The sequence below is a fragment of the Aplysia californica genome, unplaced genomic scaffold, assembly GCF_000002075.1.
Source record: "Aplysia californica isolate F4 #8 unplaced genomic scaffold, AplCal3.0 scaffold00001, whole genome shotgun sequence".
In the NCBI taxonomy this organism is placed as follows: Eukaryota; Metazoa; Mollusca; class Gastropoda; order Aplysiida; family Aplysiidae; genus Aplysia; species Aplysia californica.
In genome coordinates this window covers 5,121,383-5,137,633 of record NW_004797271.1, presented here as the reverse complement: position 1 = coordinate 5,137,633, position 16,251 = coordinate 5,121,383, and the positions used below count along the sequence as shown (strand labels likewise).

Below are 16,251 nucleotides of genomic sequence, written 5' to 3'. Positions count from 1 at the left end.
GGGGGGGGGTCAGAGTTTTTTATGGCAAATTTCAAACATATAATTTTTACAGAAAAATATACACGCTAATTCTAAATCTTTCCCTTACATAATAATTTATGCACTTTAAAACGTATTTAAAAATCGGTTCCAACTTGGGGATCGGCAGTCCCGGCAATTCGAGTTTGTCTTCCAAGGGAAGAAACCCGAACAATGCTGAGCTTGTTGAACTACCTATACATAAGTTACCTTCCCTTATGGTATCCCTGGATTTCCCAGAAATAAGTTAGTGTTTGACATTTCGGGCAGAGTCGCAGCTGCCCAGTTTATCAATTATCTAAATTTTTAAATATAGTAACAATCAGCCTATTCAAAACATAGGTTCCTAAATGAGGACTGGGTATGTTTTAGATTTTTTAAAATAAAAACTTGGAAGAAGCGAACATGCTCAGGGCAGTAACTCGAAAACCACGCGTTTATCACAAGCTATGAGTAGGGTGTTTGCAAGTAAATAGGCCGACGCCCTGAGCTTATATTGTAGCAACAATTTAGCACTGCCAACATTTCCTATCTTTTCAAATGCATGGGCCGGATTAAGATGTACCTGAACGTCGTGATGAAATCAGGTCCTCCTTTAATGATGACATCGAAGAAACCGTCATTTTTAGCCCCTTGGACAATGTTTATCAAATTTCTAACTCTTCATATTTAATTTTTTTAAATATAATTTATTTCTTCATGTTTATGCGCAACGCCTTATATGTTTTATTTGAAACACATTTCTGTGTTGATTTTACTTAGAAAAGGTTGACCAAAAGGAAAAATAAGAAATGGAAACTTGCAGTTTGCAAGGATTCTTAACCTTTGGATGTCACCAAACTTTGGCGGCCATTTCCTGGCAAGTCTTATCTGACACCAGGCGACCCTCACCTCATTCACTCGCAAACATGTCGAAATTCCTATTCAATATAGAAGAACATTTTATCAGCGAAAGCAAGACAGATTAACAAGCTTAAGATTCTATCAATAACTTCATATAAGACCAAAATCTGACGAACGCTTGATTCCTCCGAGTCGGGACACTATATTATACCTGGGCCAGACAGTTCCGGACTCGTGCGTACACCGAGCTGTAAAGAGACTCCTAAGTTTTGTTGGGGGGGGGGTGTTTGTTTTTCTTTTTTGTGGTGAATTGTAGAACATTGAAGGGGCTGGTTAATTCTTTTCTATGTGTCCGTTGGCCCACGCAGTGCTTCTATTTATAAGAGAGATGTAGAGAGATAAGGAAAGAGAGAGAGAGAGAGAGAGAGAGAGAGAGAGAGAGAGAGAGAGAGAGAGAGTGTGTTCCTGTAATAAAAATAGTTGGTAGTACTTACGTCTATTTGATCAGTATAGTTGGGACAACACACTAAACACAAAAATGCTCTCTTCAAACCACCGTTCCTTATTAATGTATAGCTATAGATGAGGACCAATATAACACCAGTGCCTGCCAACCTGGGCAATAACCCCCGCTAGTGGTCGACTTGGCGATTTTGATGGGCGATGGGGACCACCCAGGTAGTGACTGGTATTATTTAAGGCCCGGCTTGGAAATACATTCTGCAGGTGGACGGTACGAAAATTTCAGCCTCTTAAATGTGTCAAAAGTAGGCGCTGACTACAAAAAGGTTGACAAGAACCAGACTTCATGTCGTAGCCGTCATCTAAGAAAGTACTAAGTCAAAATTTCGAGAAAAAAAGAAGAAAATCAAGTATGTTGCAGAGTGTGGTGAGGTACATTGATTGGCCTTAGTCTCACTCCTCTCCTTAAAACAGAAACGGATTTGTGCGAATTAAAAAGTTCGTATAAACATCAGTGTTCTGAAAGAAATCAAACAGCTCTTTGCATCTCCTGAAAACCTTGTATTTTGACATAGGACAGCAATGAATGACGGAACCGATGCAAGACACTAACAGCAGGCATAGTCTCTCGGAGGGCTGTGTGTTTCTGAGAATGGCGTCCCATGTCGTCCGTCCTCGCAGCCACACGTCCGAATAGCACCTAGATTGATTGAAGTCAGCAAGAAACTCAGGGTGTGGGCGGTTGGCAAGTGGTCTGACGTGGTTTTTTCATTTTCTTTCAACCGTATGTCGCCCTTATCTCTCCTCAATTTTTTCTTTGTACTTTACTCTTTTGCAACAACGCTGATCTTCGGCTCTGATATGGCTTATTTATGTTGCAAGTGCCATAAATCTCTTACAAAAACTGGAACTCAGCGTCCATGATTAATACTCGTATATTAGAATATTTTGTCGGCACACAGTTCTAAGAAAGTCTGTAGTATAACCATGTCTGTAACAGTTTTAAACAGAGAAATAAAAATATTTTCAATGACACTCGGTTTCTCGACACATTTTTTTCACACAATTATTGCTCCCCCCTCGTCATAAAGTTTCTCTCCAAATCATTGATGCAAAGAGAAAACTTCGAATTGAGACATTTAGTAGTCCTGGGGTCTTATTCAAAACGCATAGACATAACTTATAACTTGCATATAATGTCGTAGTCTTGCTCTGCAGTCAATCTTTGTGAAAAAAAGCAACTTTTTAAAAAGTTTCTTTTCTCCAACTTAACGTTCTTCTTTGTTTAAGCCTGTTGCTTAAAAAGAACAACAACAACAACCATATCACTGCTTTGACTTCATTTCACCAATTTAGTAGGCTTTCGATTCTCCACCCGTTTTCGTTTAATAACCTTGCATAAGAACACAACTGTTAAGAATCAAAGAATAGATACAGGGAAGTAGAAAAAAAAAAAAAACACATAAGTGAGTGCTAAGGGGAAAAATAGAGGGAAGAAACTGCAATGCGGTTATTGTGGAAAAAATCCCCCAACGGAAACGACGGCATAAAGGCATATTCATAATTATGCTCGTGAACAGCGTGATGGACGTTATAGCTGCTTCAGCAGAAAAACATTTCTTGAGAATAATACCCAGGCTTAAAGGATGGAAAGGAGGATTGGAAAACAGACAAACGACCCGGAAGTCATTCTAGCAGAGAATAATGCAAGGTAAACAGATGCATTGAAAAGATCAGTAGCGTGAGAAGGATGACATTACCAACAACATTTACTTCTTTGTGCAGGATGACAAGACACCAAAGTTCTGACAACCACACCCTTGATTCGCCCGACAACAAATTTATGACATAATCCAAAGAGGTTATACATAGAACTATTATAACTTCTTTGGACATAATCATGCATACTGTTGCAATTGGGATTAGGCTTACGTCACTAATGATGTCCTACAGGCAAACCATTATCGAGGCATCAAATCTTCCAGCCAATGCCAACTATCTATCTATCTATCTATCTATCTATCTATCTATCTATCTATCTATCTATCTATCTGTCTATCTATCTATCTATCTATCTATCTACCACTGTCTCTATAAATTTACACACTCATAAACACACACACAAACACATACACACCTACACGACGCACAGACACACAAACACTCCCTCTCAGACACACACACTCACACACACACACACACACACACACACACACACACACACACACACACACACAAACATACACACACGCACACACACAAACACTCTCTCACACAAACGCATAACACACACACACACACACACACACACACACACACACACACACACACTCACACACACACATACACACTCATAGTCACACACTGTTTCTCAACCTCTCAATCTCCGTACCATTAGTTACCCTTGTCTGTAATCTTCCCTAATTTGAATTCTAACTCTCCAGCTTTTATTTGATTCTCCTAACTAATGCTACAGTTGTCCGGTAAATGGAAGATTGAATGAAGGTATCAATCAATCCAACCGGTTGTTGCGCTCCTTAATTTACTTTATTTGGTTTCAGTCTTGCTTTTCCCTTGCTCTCTGCGTCTTTCCTATTTGCTTTTTACAAAGCGTATTACTATTATTAGTATTACAAAGAAAATTCGTGTAGCTTAGACTCATAGTCTCACAATGTAAATTGACACATCTACCGTTGTGTACTTTAGAGCTAATTAGACCAGTACAGTTTTGAATTTAATAAGAAATGATCCATTGATGATTGTATCGGGTGTTCCTTTAGTTGTTTTTTTTTAATTAAAAAAAAAACATTAAAAAGAATTACCGAGCAGTTATATAGAACCCTATTTAAACAATGATGTCGTAGTTGTAGTTGTTTGGGATTATTAGCCGACTAGACACAAATGCCTTATTTCAAAGGCAGACAGTTTCTAAAATGGGATTTGGTTGAACTATTATTCTTTAATCTGACCAGTTGGTCGAAAGATTGACTTTAAGAAAGTCAAACAAGGAAGGCAGAGAGAAGACAGTGTAATCTCATGTAGCAGATGAACCCTTGACGCTATAAAAGTTCGAACCTTGCGTATTCGTGGCACCTCAGAAAAATCGGGGAGGGGGAGGGTGGGGGGGAGGGGGGGGCAAGAGGGCTATCTAAGATATCACCCTGATTGGTCGGGGAGGTCAGTATAGAGAAAAAAAAACCCTACTATTACAACTATACTCACTTCCGAATTTTCGGCGCACCAGCCTTATCCTTGCAAACGCTCACACTCGTTGGTATTTTTGTTTCACGTCACCTGTTTTTTCTTCTTTTTTTTGTTGCGATTTTCAAACAGTTTTACAACTTGTCCAAAAACTATAACGCCGGAAATGAAATTATATGAAACAAACAGTCTGTCTCAGTTGGTTCAACAGCTGTGTTTGGAGCATCACCGTTTGTTTTGTCTGTTGTCTTGGAAACCGCAGTTAGCGGCCGCTGATTGTTGAAGAAAGCGTACTCGTATCTAGGACCAGTGTGCCAGACTATGATAGCATGCTCATGAAACTACATTTAGATCGGTCTAAGAGATCCTTAACAACTACGATAACTTATGAAATGATCGTAAATCTACAGTAGAAGTGTACACGGTTTTGTGTGCCTTCCGATTTAAAAAAAATCTCAATTTATACCATGTTAAATTAAGAAGGCCCTGTAAGGAGTCGAAATACAGATATTTTAAAAACGATTAACTTTGCCAAAAGTGACATTTTTAGTTTAAAATGTCACAACAAAGGGAAGTACGCTATGTAGATGTTGCTACTGGTAAAATAAATTATATTAAATTGAATATACTTTGATCTATTTCATGTCCATTTCAAGTACATACAAACTTGTGTTTACAATTTATACAAAGTATACCCTAAAATACAGGTTAAAAATTAAATACGCATCTAGTATTTTCAAATGACACCTTGTAACTTTAATTGCCAATAGTAAGATGAAGTGCCACTTTGAAAGTTTAAGTGTACGTTAGACAGCTTTTTATTATGAAGTCATGTGCATGCAATTTTCAGTTTAAACTATGACATTGTTTCACAATGAATCATTATTGCAACTTCAAATATTCTCTAAATTTGTGTTGGCCTCTAAACGCTTCTTTCGCGATGACACCATAATATTCGATGCAAACGCCGAAAGACCAACACAATAATAGATCTAGAGATCCGAGAGATTCAAATAGAGGCAGCCTTCAGGGCATACAGACGTATTTGCATGAATGTTTCTCTAAGGAAGATATTTTCATGCAAATTTTCACAATACTGAACTTTTACTCCCATAGACTACAGACCTTCCTTCATTTTTGTCTTTCACGCCTTCCCCTTTTATATGGTGTTACATGTGAAATTATGTGGCATTTTGGGTTGTGATTTTGTTACATTTAAGGTTAATTGTTCACATTTGAACATTCTATGTTGATATTTGAAGTCAGTATGTGGCTTTAGAGGCTGCAATATGGTATTTGAGGTTACAATATAGGAACTGAAGTTACAGCGTTGCATTTGAAAACACTAGGCGTGTATTTGATTTAAAAAAACAAAAAAACTATCATATGGCATGCTTTTATACGATATGATAAGATTACCCCCGCCTCCCCTCCATAGTCAATCAACTGAGTAAAAAAAAGGGCTATAATTTATTCTGTTTGTATAATGCCTTCATAAAAAACACCAACAAAGCAACAACAGCAACAAGCAAACGTGGAGGATTTAGAGGGGTGGGGGTGGGTATATAAAACTCCATGCACACTGCCCTGACACTCTTACTGTGAAACAGCACACTAAACAGCTGTGCTTAGATCAAAATGTTTGATAATTCGTTCTTGCATGTCACGTTCTCTCCTTCATCTTGCCTTCTTTTTTTCTCTTCCCATCCGGACCAGGGCACTCTGCCTTTTAAACTTTGTTTATCCTTAGGGCGTTAACCCCTACAAACTTTCATAAATCAGTGAAAAAAATGCTCAGACAAAGTTTATGATTTAATCATTTTCTTTTTTGGACAATCTTTCTTTCCTACTTGCCTATGAGAACATCAAAGACCCCACGTTCGTAAGGTCTCTGGATTCGATCTTCAATTACACCAGTGTAAGATCACTTATACAGCCCCCCCCCCCCTTTTTTTTCTACACACACGCATACACACACAGACACACACACATACACACACACATACACACACACACACACACACACACACACACACACATACAAACATGTACACACATTGTAGTGAATCAGTTCTTCAAATTAAAACATCCCCCAAATAAAACAAAATAAGGAAATAATTACTTTTGTTTGTGTGACACAACCGCAACCAGTTCCCGACAACGATTTGAAAACAATACTTTACAAGGTCTCAGCATCCAGAATGCCGATGACACCATACTCGTCAATACGGAGCATAATTTATTTTTACTAATGAAATCTCTCCCTTTCGTCAGAAATAAAGAGCTAGTAACACTGGGTGAGTTGATTAATATACTTAACCCTCTCTCGGAGTAAACAAGACAGCTCTGACGTAGTCTACGCAGTTATCGTGAAAAGATCACATCCAACTCACACCCAGCGTAGGAATTCGCGCGCGCATACCTGTAGTAACAATGATGTATGAACAAATAATCGACAGCCTGTTTGTGCCTCATACACGCTATGTGGGGTTGGGGGAGTAGCCCGAGTGTATCTTTTGTTGAAAATTCTGTCAAACAAAACCAGGAAGTGATACAAACAACAGCTGTCTGTTTACATCTGAGAACATCGTCGAGGTAAGGGCGAGCACCCCAGCGCCTGCCTGCACGTGTCTGACGTGACGTCACGGCCCTTCTACCCACACACCGCCTCCTTATTCTCGTCGTTTGGGAAGAGTTCTGAACGGGAAGATTTATCCTAACATCCGGGACCTTTCCCTAAAATTTTACTAGAGGCCTTGATCTTGTTTTGATGACGAGTTTGTGAATGGAATTTTGTAGTGAAGAAACGTCTACTATAACCGACGTCACTTGGTCTTGCCACAGCACAGCTCACCATTTTGGTATGAGCGTTTCGCTAAGCAGGGCCTATCCGTTATAACCACCTGTTGATTCGCGAGAAACCAGGGGGAAAGGGTTGTGAGGGTGGGGGCGGAGATATGTTTTAAACCTTATTTCTATATTAGGATTTTTTCAATTTTGGGAGGGTCTCAGCAGGTGCCTCAAGGTACCATTCTCGGCCTAGTACATGTACATGAACTTTCTGAGACACTAGGACTTATGTGTGGAGTCTGTAGTTGGAAAACACTGAGCTCACTCAACAATTTATAACAACATCAAAGCGCACAGTAGTGTTCATTTTGTTTCATTTCAAATCCTAGATTTTCAGAGAGTTCTTTACTACAGGGGAGACGCAATATGAAAGTAAATTTTCCGTTCACTTGTTACTGTAGCTTGAAAACAAATATAACAGACGGAGGGCTGCTATGTTACCTCCAGTGATGAGGATCTAGCCTGTCCAATGGCTACCACGCGCAGTGTCCACTGTACACGGATTCGGGTTTCTTCCCCAATAAGAGAAGGGAGACCCGGAGTCTGTGGTGTAGTGGTTAGGAGCTTCACCGTCTCACGCAGGACACATGAGCTTGATTCCGTTATAGGGAGAAATGTTATCGAGTATCTCAGGCTTTCTTCTGGGACACTATATCCCTCAAAACACAGGTTGGTCTGACAGGCAAGAGCGAAAGCCGCTTTCTAAATGTTTTAAATTCGAAATGGATGTAAAAACAAATTACATTTCGAATTTAAAACATTTAAAAACGAATTACAATTGAAGGTCGATGAAAACACGTACATTAACCCATCCGTGGGCCTGGGGTCATTTTGTACCCCGGGGTTGTATTCTTCACATTTTAGAATACTTCTAGTGCAAAGATCTCTTTGAAACTTTCAGTATTTCTCAAAAAATCATTTTGACAGATTGCTATGCAAAGCGTACGGATCGGATTAACGAGTAAATTTCCCCTTTGGAAAGTGGTGGCACAAAGTTCCCCACGCCGTATGGATACGATGGTAAAACACGACGTACGGATAGGGTTAAGTGGTGGCACAGAGTTCCCCACGCCGTATGGATACGATGGTAAAACACGACGTACTGATAGGGTTAAAAGAACAAGAAGGGAAGTGTTTACCTCTCATGTCTTTGTCAACCAACATCTGGGATGTAACTGCTAGGCCCTTCGCAGTGGCTCGCAGAATTCCCATGTTGGGAGGTGTTACTTTTTTATCGAGTAATTTTGTCTGCCTTCAAGGACATAGTGCCCTATCGGAACTGGTGGACCCTGACAAGCTAGGTCGAAGCAGTCTAATTTATTACTTGTAATAACTTCCATCAAATTAATCGATCACGAAACGGATGTGTTGAGACTGTTCTATATCATGTTGTCTTCAATCTTAGCAGGACTTTTAGGAGGCAGATGGAAACCGTGGGAATTTCATTTTTTCAATGAAATTGTGAATAATCGTTTGGCATTTGTGGCGGGCAGGGAGAGGATGGGTTGGGGGTACTAGAAAACGCATAGTAATAATTACCTTCTTTCAAGACAAATTGCTTCCCCGAAGTTTCCGATTTTGCTTCTAAGTGTAAATTAATTATTTGTCGGCCGTTCTAGAAAGAAGCGACGATTTGTTACAGGATTACACAATCATGGTAAGAGACAAGAAGGATGGGGTAATTTCAGTCCCCGCTCCCATGAACGAATGGCCTCCACCATCGACATTACCTAGACCACCCCATCCTACCCCTCACCCCCGTATTGCCTCCCCCACACTTCTCTTTCTTCGATTCCCTAGAAGCTCGATGCGATATGTGTGAAAAACAAAAGACAAACAAATATTCCATTTGAGTTTGAGCAACACAAACAAAAATTCAGTGCTGCTTAGACTTCCACCTCACAGCTCCCATGTTTCTCGAAAAATGTGAAGAAATCAAAATTAAATTACCAATCGGAGAGATGGTCTGGGGTTGTTGGGTTTTTTTTGTGGTTTTTTTTTTGGGGGGGGGGGTGTTTCAATTGTAACCTGTTACGCTCATGCCGATATCATTCACATCTTTCATCTCTGATGATTGCCATATACCCATCTGCAGCTAGGAGTGGTTGGTTGGCGGGTGCTGTCTGTCGTCCATACCTCTCATCCTTCTTTTCTCCGTGTGTTACTGTTACTCCATAGTAAAGCCTCTAAATTTTAGCACTTAAAAGTTATAATACGGTTTATGTGCATTGCAAGTGCCGTAAAACCCTTTCTTAAACTAAAAGTAAAGGAGCTGGATAAACATGGAAAGTAGGGGTAAATACCTTATAAGTACGCAGCGTCCTAATTCTATCTGGTGATAAATAAGACAGTGGAAGTACAAGCGTAGAGTTTGTTTTTAACTTGGAATTGAACTCTATGCTTATAGTTATATCATTGCGACCTAGACCACTGTTTTCCAATATGACGGAAGAGAGAGAGAGAGAGAGAGAGAGAGAGGGGGAGAGAGAGAGAGAGAGAGAGAGAGCGAGAGAGAGAGAAAGAGAGAGAGAGAAGAGAGAGACAGACAGAGAGAGAGAGAGAGAGAGAGAGAGAGGGAGAGAGAGAGAGAGAGAGAGAGAGAGAGAGAGAGAGAGAGAGAGAGAGAGATTCTTGACCCGCTTACACAGAAAACTTTCTCCGATGCCTCAGGAAAGCGGGTACTTGTGTTCAGTATGTTGTCTCTTTTTTTATCCAATATTAGCCCAATCAAGGATTTCTCAAGATGGAGCTGATCACGCAAGGCATGAAAATAGCCAACCAGTCACGACTTGCATTGTCTAAAGAGCTATCCAAATGGCTTAGGCAGAACAATTTTATGATTGTAACCTCAAGAAGACAATTGTTCACCTAAATTGTGTTCTTTCCGCCACTGCCCATTTCGGAGCGTTCTGATGCAGAATATAGACACAGACACGCAGACCGACACGATTTCTGTATTGATTCTTTCCCCTGCCTGCAACAGCCATTTGCATATCATCTTTTCAGTTTCCTGCCTTGTGGAAACTTGCATGTTTGGGGAATATTCCACTCTGGTAGCGATCTGAAAAAAAATTGGCAACAATTCTTCCATTGATGTATTGCATTGAAGACTGATAAAACCGAGGAAATTCTAATAATTCCCGCAGTTTCAGAATATGATTGGCTCATTTGCATCTCAGAATCTAGTGTTACTTCAGCATAGCAAATACCAATAGAGTTTAGACTCAAAGTTTTAGTAGCTTATTAAGGACACCTGCAACAATAAAATGATTATGAATTTCTGTAGTTATCCTCCGATGAAAGATTTAACATTATGAAAATTATAAACAAACAGAAATTGTGTAGTCATTAGGCCCGGAAAACAGATAAGTGGAAAAGGGAAATCTTTTCGGTATTTATTTTAATCTGTATTGTCATTAACTATTATCATCAAGCCGCTGAGAAGGATTCTGGATATTAATAATGAAGTTACATCTTCACTGTCTATGTTCGTTTAGGACGACACAACTTTTTTGACGTATGCAGTCTGGAATACTTAGACGACTTTATTCTTCCTTTTCCCCCTTCGTATACGGATACAGAGCTGAGGGTTATACGAGACATCAGCACAGTGCAGTTCGTCGTGTTTTTGGAGGGTCTGTTTGTTGTTTAAAAAAAAAAGAAAAAAGAGAGGGGGGTGTGTATATAAGCCTTACTCCAATTATCTGTGGGCTGACTTTTTATAAATCCTTTTCTTGATGTTTGAAGGTCTTATGAATAGACATTATGATATTTCCCACTTCTTGCTGAATTTCATTAGGTCTACCTGTATCTCAAGCAACATGTTTTTAAAGATGATCTCTTTTTTTGTCTTGTTTTCTCCAGATCATACTGACAAAGAACTTCAAGACATCTTCAGTCACAGCTCCCTATGATACCCTCTGAGGAAGCAAGTGATATTATGCCATCTTGAGAATATCTCAAGGTCCTGTACGGTTCAAAGCTAGCGACATCAAGACCGTTGTTCTTTTACAGACTGAGATAAAATTCACTATGGCGTCCACGTACAATTCATCGGGTGTCGAATCTGACGCCATTTTGGACGTCGCTCTCTCACAGTTAGGAAGTCTTTACCGCAGAGTAAACAGCACGAACGAGACAGATTCTGGCAACATGACCGTGCCGTCAAACCACTCGACCACAGCGTTCCCCAAAAACATCACGAGCACACCATCAGGCGGCAGCAGCAACAACCCTCTACAGACATCCACTTCGGACAGTTCAATCATCGCGAAGATAACACTGTTGCTCGTGGTAACCGCTGTTGTTCTTATTGCCTCCTACAAGTTTGTGGTGCGGCTTTTTCTGGGCTATGCCGACAGGAAGGACGAGGTCTTCCCAGACGGTTTTTCGGATGACGAGGATTCGGCGGTCGTCAAGAGAATAGCCACAGGGAGCTTGGACATAGGCTGAACAGGAACTCATTGCTCCCTCCTTTCTTCTGCCAAAATTTGATGAAACGTTTCAAATCTTCTAGAAATTGTTGTGGAAACGAAAGTGACACCTCGGCAAGAAACAGCATTTTTACTTGTGTGTTCTTTAAGCACGTAAGACTTATCGTCTCAGGCGAATAATGACGCCTGTACTGTTATATCTGCATCTCACTGTGCGTATGTTACTTTTCTTGACCCATTCACTTTACAAAATGGCTCTTATCACTGTTCAGATATGTTTACCGAATGTTAATGAAATTCTTCAGATGTTCTTGTTAGATGTGTCAAATATTCAATCTTTGGGACTCACCCTATTCACAGATTGCTACTGAATTACAGTGACCTGAACCTGTCATATTATTGAGTGGTATATTCCTGGCGTTCTTTCACACATGACATCGATCGACTCCATGTTCATCGCTTTCTTCATTTGGCAATGGGTTAATCAAGAGAAAGCCTTTTTCCAAATGCCACGCACGATTGCATGTTGAAATCTTATTTATCTTCACACATGCCTTCCGTACGTACAGGTATGCATTCAGTTTCCACGACAGACCAACATATTTTGTGCAGATTTTTTACCTTTATTTGCAAATTACATGTACTTGTACACGAGAATGTATGTGTAGTAACTTTAAGTTTTAATTTTAGTACACGATACATCCAAACATTGTTTCATTGCAAAGGTGACTGTATAAACGGCTTGGTGTTGTGACAAGTGTCTACTCTTTTTACCTCACCAATTAAACAAGCCATTTCTTGTATAACTTTGTTAAAATTAAAGTTCAATTTTTGCACTTCTAGTGTGAGATAATTAGATACGATTGTGTTCTCCCAATAAATTCTTTGTTCAATTTACTTCTTTACAAAGTATATGTCTTTTTTGTTGTCTAGTTCTTGTCCAACAAACTGAAATATTTAAAAATAAATCGCATTTGTTGTCGTCTTTCTTACCTTTATTTTTCATCATTTACCCAATCAAATAACCTCCTAACTTTTGGATGTATTTCTCATCCGATGTTCGAATGTTTGTAAGTTTGAAATGTGAAAGAAATGAACCCTTGTATCAAAGGCTTCTAATATTTTGTACAAGAGGTCTTTCTGAGATTTCGTTTGTCTTTTTTTCTGAGAGCAGCCTTTTTGTTGTTTCTTTATTTTTCTTTAGGAATCTTTGTTTTTATACATTTTCTTAGCTTCCCATGACTTCACGATAAAGTCGTTGTTGTTGTTGTCGCCATCGTTGTCGTCGTTATTGTTGTTGTTGTTGTTGTTGTTATTATTATTGTTGTTGTTGTAGTTGTTGTTGTTGTTATTGTTGTTGTTATTGTTGTTGTTATTGTTATTGTTGTTGTTGTTGTCGTCGTCGTACTCAATATTTACGTCAGTCTCCAATAGTAATTTTACTGAACTTATTAGATTTATGTCATCTGAGCTGCCGTGTTGTCATTATAAAAATCATTCTAAACTTTATATTTTGCGCTGGCCATAATGCCCATTGACCAATTAAATATAATAAGTTAATGTCATTGTCCATTAGCCTAGGTAAAACAGGTTGAACAGAGCTTATTTTTTTACGTTGCATTTGTTTTTCGTAAAAAAAAAATTGTAATGCTTGTTGTCTCGGCACATCTTTAGTCACGTAATCTTTATATTTTACATAAAATTTTAAGTTTGTTTCATTTTTCATCGTCCGGTTTTGTAATGCAGGACAGCTGAGCTGTGCTTGCAGTATAAGAAAAATAGTGCCAGTTCCAACGAATCGTCTTTCTATTTTAATAGTACACAGCCACTGAAAGGAGGTATCAAATGACTATGACGGCATTGAGCGAATTAGGTTTGAATCTAATTTTTTTTTAAATTCTGTAACACCTTTTAGAATCCAGAATAGATTAGACAATGGCTAGATCCCCAGAGTTGACTTCACCTTTTAGACAGAGAAGAATCCAAAGCCTTGAAATACTCCCAAAACATATGTGTCATGATACGGTGGAATCAGGCGCTCGTCGATTTTTGGGTATGTGGAGTTATTAGTGTCATCTGAAAGCTTATGGATTTGCCCTGCTTTCAATGAAACAAAAAACCCATCTACCTTGTGTTGAAGTAGAGATAGTTGCGATTGGACGAGGTGCAGGCGACTGGTTTGAGTGGGAAAATTAAGGAAAAATGGCCGCCGAGGTTTGTTAATTTCAATACTTGTGAGTCTCAGAAAACTGAAAAATTCATATTTTGTACTTTTAATCAGCGTTTTTTTAAAAGCAAAATTAACATGGAAGTTTATTTTTATATGGACATAAAAGAAAAGGAATTGAACAAAACACAAAAATTCGATAAAAATGGTCGGCCAAACTGATAGAAAAAATGCCTTTTTCTTCGACTGTATTTTGACGAGAGCCTGATTTCACCACAATGCCTCACATATTATGATACCCAGAATCTAGCAAGGATTCAAACCCATTTCTCGGACAGTATAGTGGAGTGTCCTACAGTCTGAGGAATCCCTGACAAGGTTGGTGTTGGGTACAAGTACTTGATATGTAAAGTATGCTACATGACAAAACTTTGAAATCTCACCGTACAAACTTTTCTTATTTTTTTCTCAGCGCATTGTAGTATGAGTTATGGTTTAATTCAGCATTTTGATACAAGTGGTTCCTTGCCAACAAAGGAATAGTTTATCCGCATAGATAGATTATGTATCACGACGCAGTGGAAACAGGCGCTCGTCAGTTTTTGGGCATATAATGTGTGGGATTATTGGTATGTTCTTATAGCTTGTTCATTTGTCTTGCTTTAGGTGGACAAAATCCCGATCTATCTTGAATAGAAGTAGAGACATTTAGGGTTGGAGAAGGTGGGGTTTTCTGTTGTCATAGGTAAAATTAGCGAGAAACTGGCCTCCAAATTCTGGCGACTTCCAAAGTTTGAGCGTCCTTGGAAACTACAAATCTACATTTTTGTGCCTTTGATAAACATTTTTCGGTAAAATCGACACATTCAAGTGTTCTTAAACGGGCATAGAAGGTGATGAGGCACAAAAAAAGAAAATATTTATTTAAAAAATGTCAATTTAATATATTTCACTACTTTGACGAGCGCCTGATTTCATCATGCTGCCTCACAAATGAACTCCAGTCTGTGTATGTATGTCAGGTTGAGTACTGTATCTCTATAGGCATATTATTTTATGAAAAGTGAGAGAGATGTTACTTTCTATCTATCTGTCATGCTCTTTACTTGCCTCCTTTCATGAAAGATGGGGTGAGAAAAATGTGGTTACATGATATATATTAAGAAGTAAATGTTTACTGGTTTGCTAAGAAAATAAATTACATTGACAAAACTACTCCTTAAATGTGAATATTATTTATTTCTTAGCATTATGTTATCTGTTCAATATTTCTCCCACAAGAAGAAGGGGGCCGGTGCCAATTGGAGGTTCAAGGACACAGTTACCGTTCAGCATTAAAGAATGGAAAGAAGAAACAATGAGCGGAGCATTTGAAACATGGCGCTGAATTCTGAGCTCAGCTTCATGTTCCTTTTACGACAGTCGTCTGTTTATCCTGGCCTCTTGGGTTGGTTTAGTTAAGTCCCCTCAAGGATGCTTCGGGGCTTTTCAGGGAGGGCGTATTGCTCTCTGAAATTATTTGAGCTTTATCTATAACTGGAGTATATTTAAACTCTGGTCTTTAACCCTTAAACACTCGTTCTGTTATGGGAAAGGAGTGAGCCATTACTGCTGCTACAATTAGATTATTTTTTGCCAACTTTAAAGGCATAACTGCACAGGTACATAAGAATAAACTAAAAAGATGCTGTCACCCTTTGCAGCTCAAATTGTCCATGTCAAAGATGTGGACCGGCGTCTATGCAGCAATGACTGGGTTCATCATCGTTGTGTGCTACGAATGTGATCGAGTTCAAATCCTGCTTTGGAATGTCTATTTATTTATATCTCCAGTTAGATGCTGCATCTCACTCAGCCCTGGTTGGCTGTGACTGGCAGATTCAAGGCATCCTGCTTCCTAAAATGTCTACATTGATCCAGAGGCGGCATAACAATAATTGCAATCTGTGCAAAAGATTAAAAGGGTTGAGTTGATAATATCCGAAATCATCAGAAGAGTGTCCCTTTGTATGTATTTTTAAATGATGTGGCTGCTTATAACCTCTGAACATTAAGATACAAATGTTGCACGTTCCACTCGTAACTACCATCTCATCATACTCGATATCAAGGAGAAAAATGTACAATTTATGCCTAAACCTCACCGTCCTCCCCTTAGTAGTCTTTGACATTGAATAAATGCACTGTGACACGTACTCACCCTTTTACATGGAACCACACACACAAACACACACACACACACACACACACACACACACACACACACACACACACACA

At 39.1% G+C, this 16,251-nt stretch overlaps 1 long non-coding RNA gene across 1 annotated transcript in view; it reads left to right on the top strand.

Moving 5' to 3' along the window:
- Window positions 1-15,189, top strand: part of LOC101852737 — a 62,247-nt gene extending 47,058 nt beyond the window's left edge. The window contains exon 2 of the long non-coding RNA XR_220042.3: window positions 11,239-15,189. This is a non-coding gene — a long non-coding RNA (uncharacterized LOC101852737). The remainder of the gene's footprint in view (window positions 1-11,238) is intronic.
- The last annotated feature ends 1,062 nt before the right edge of the window (window positions 15,190-16,251 follow it).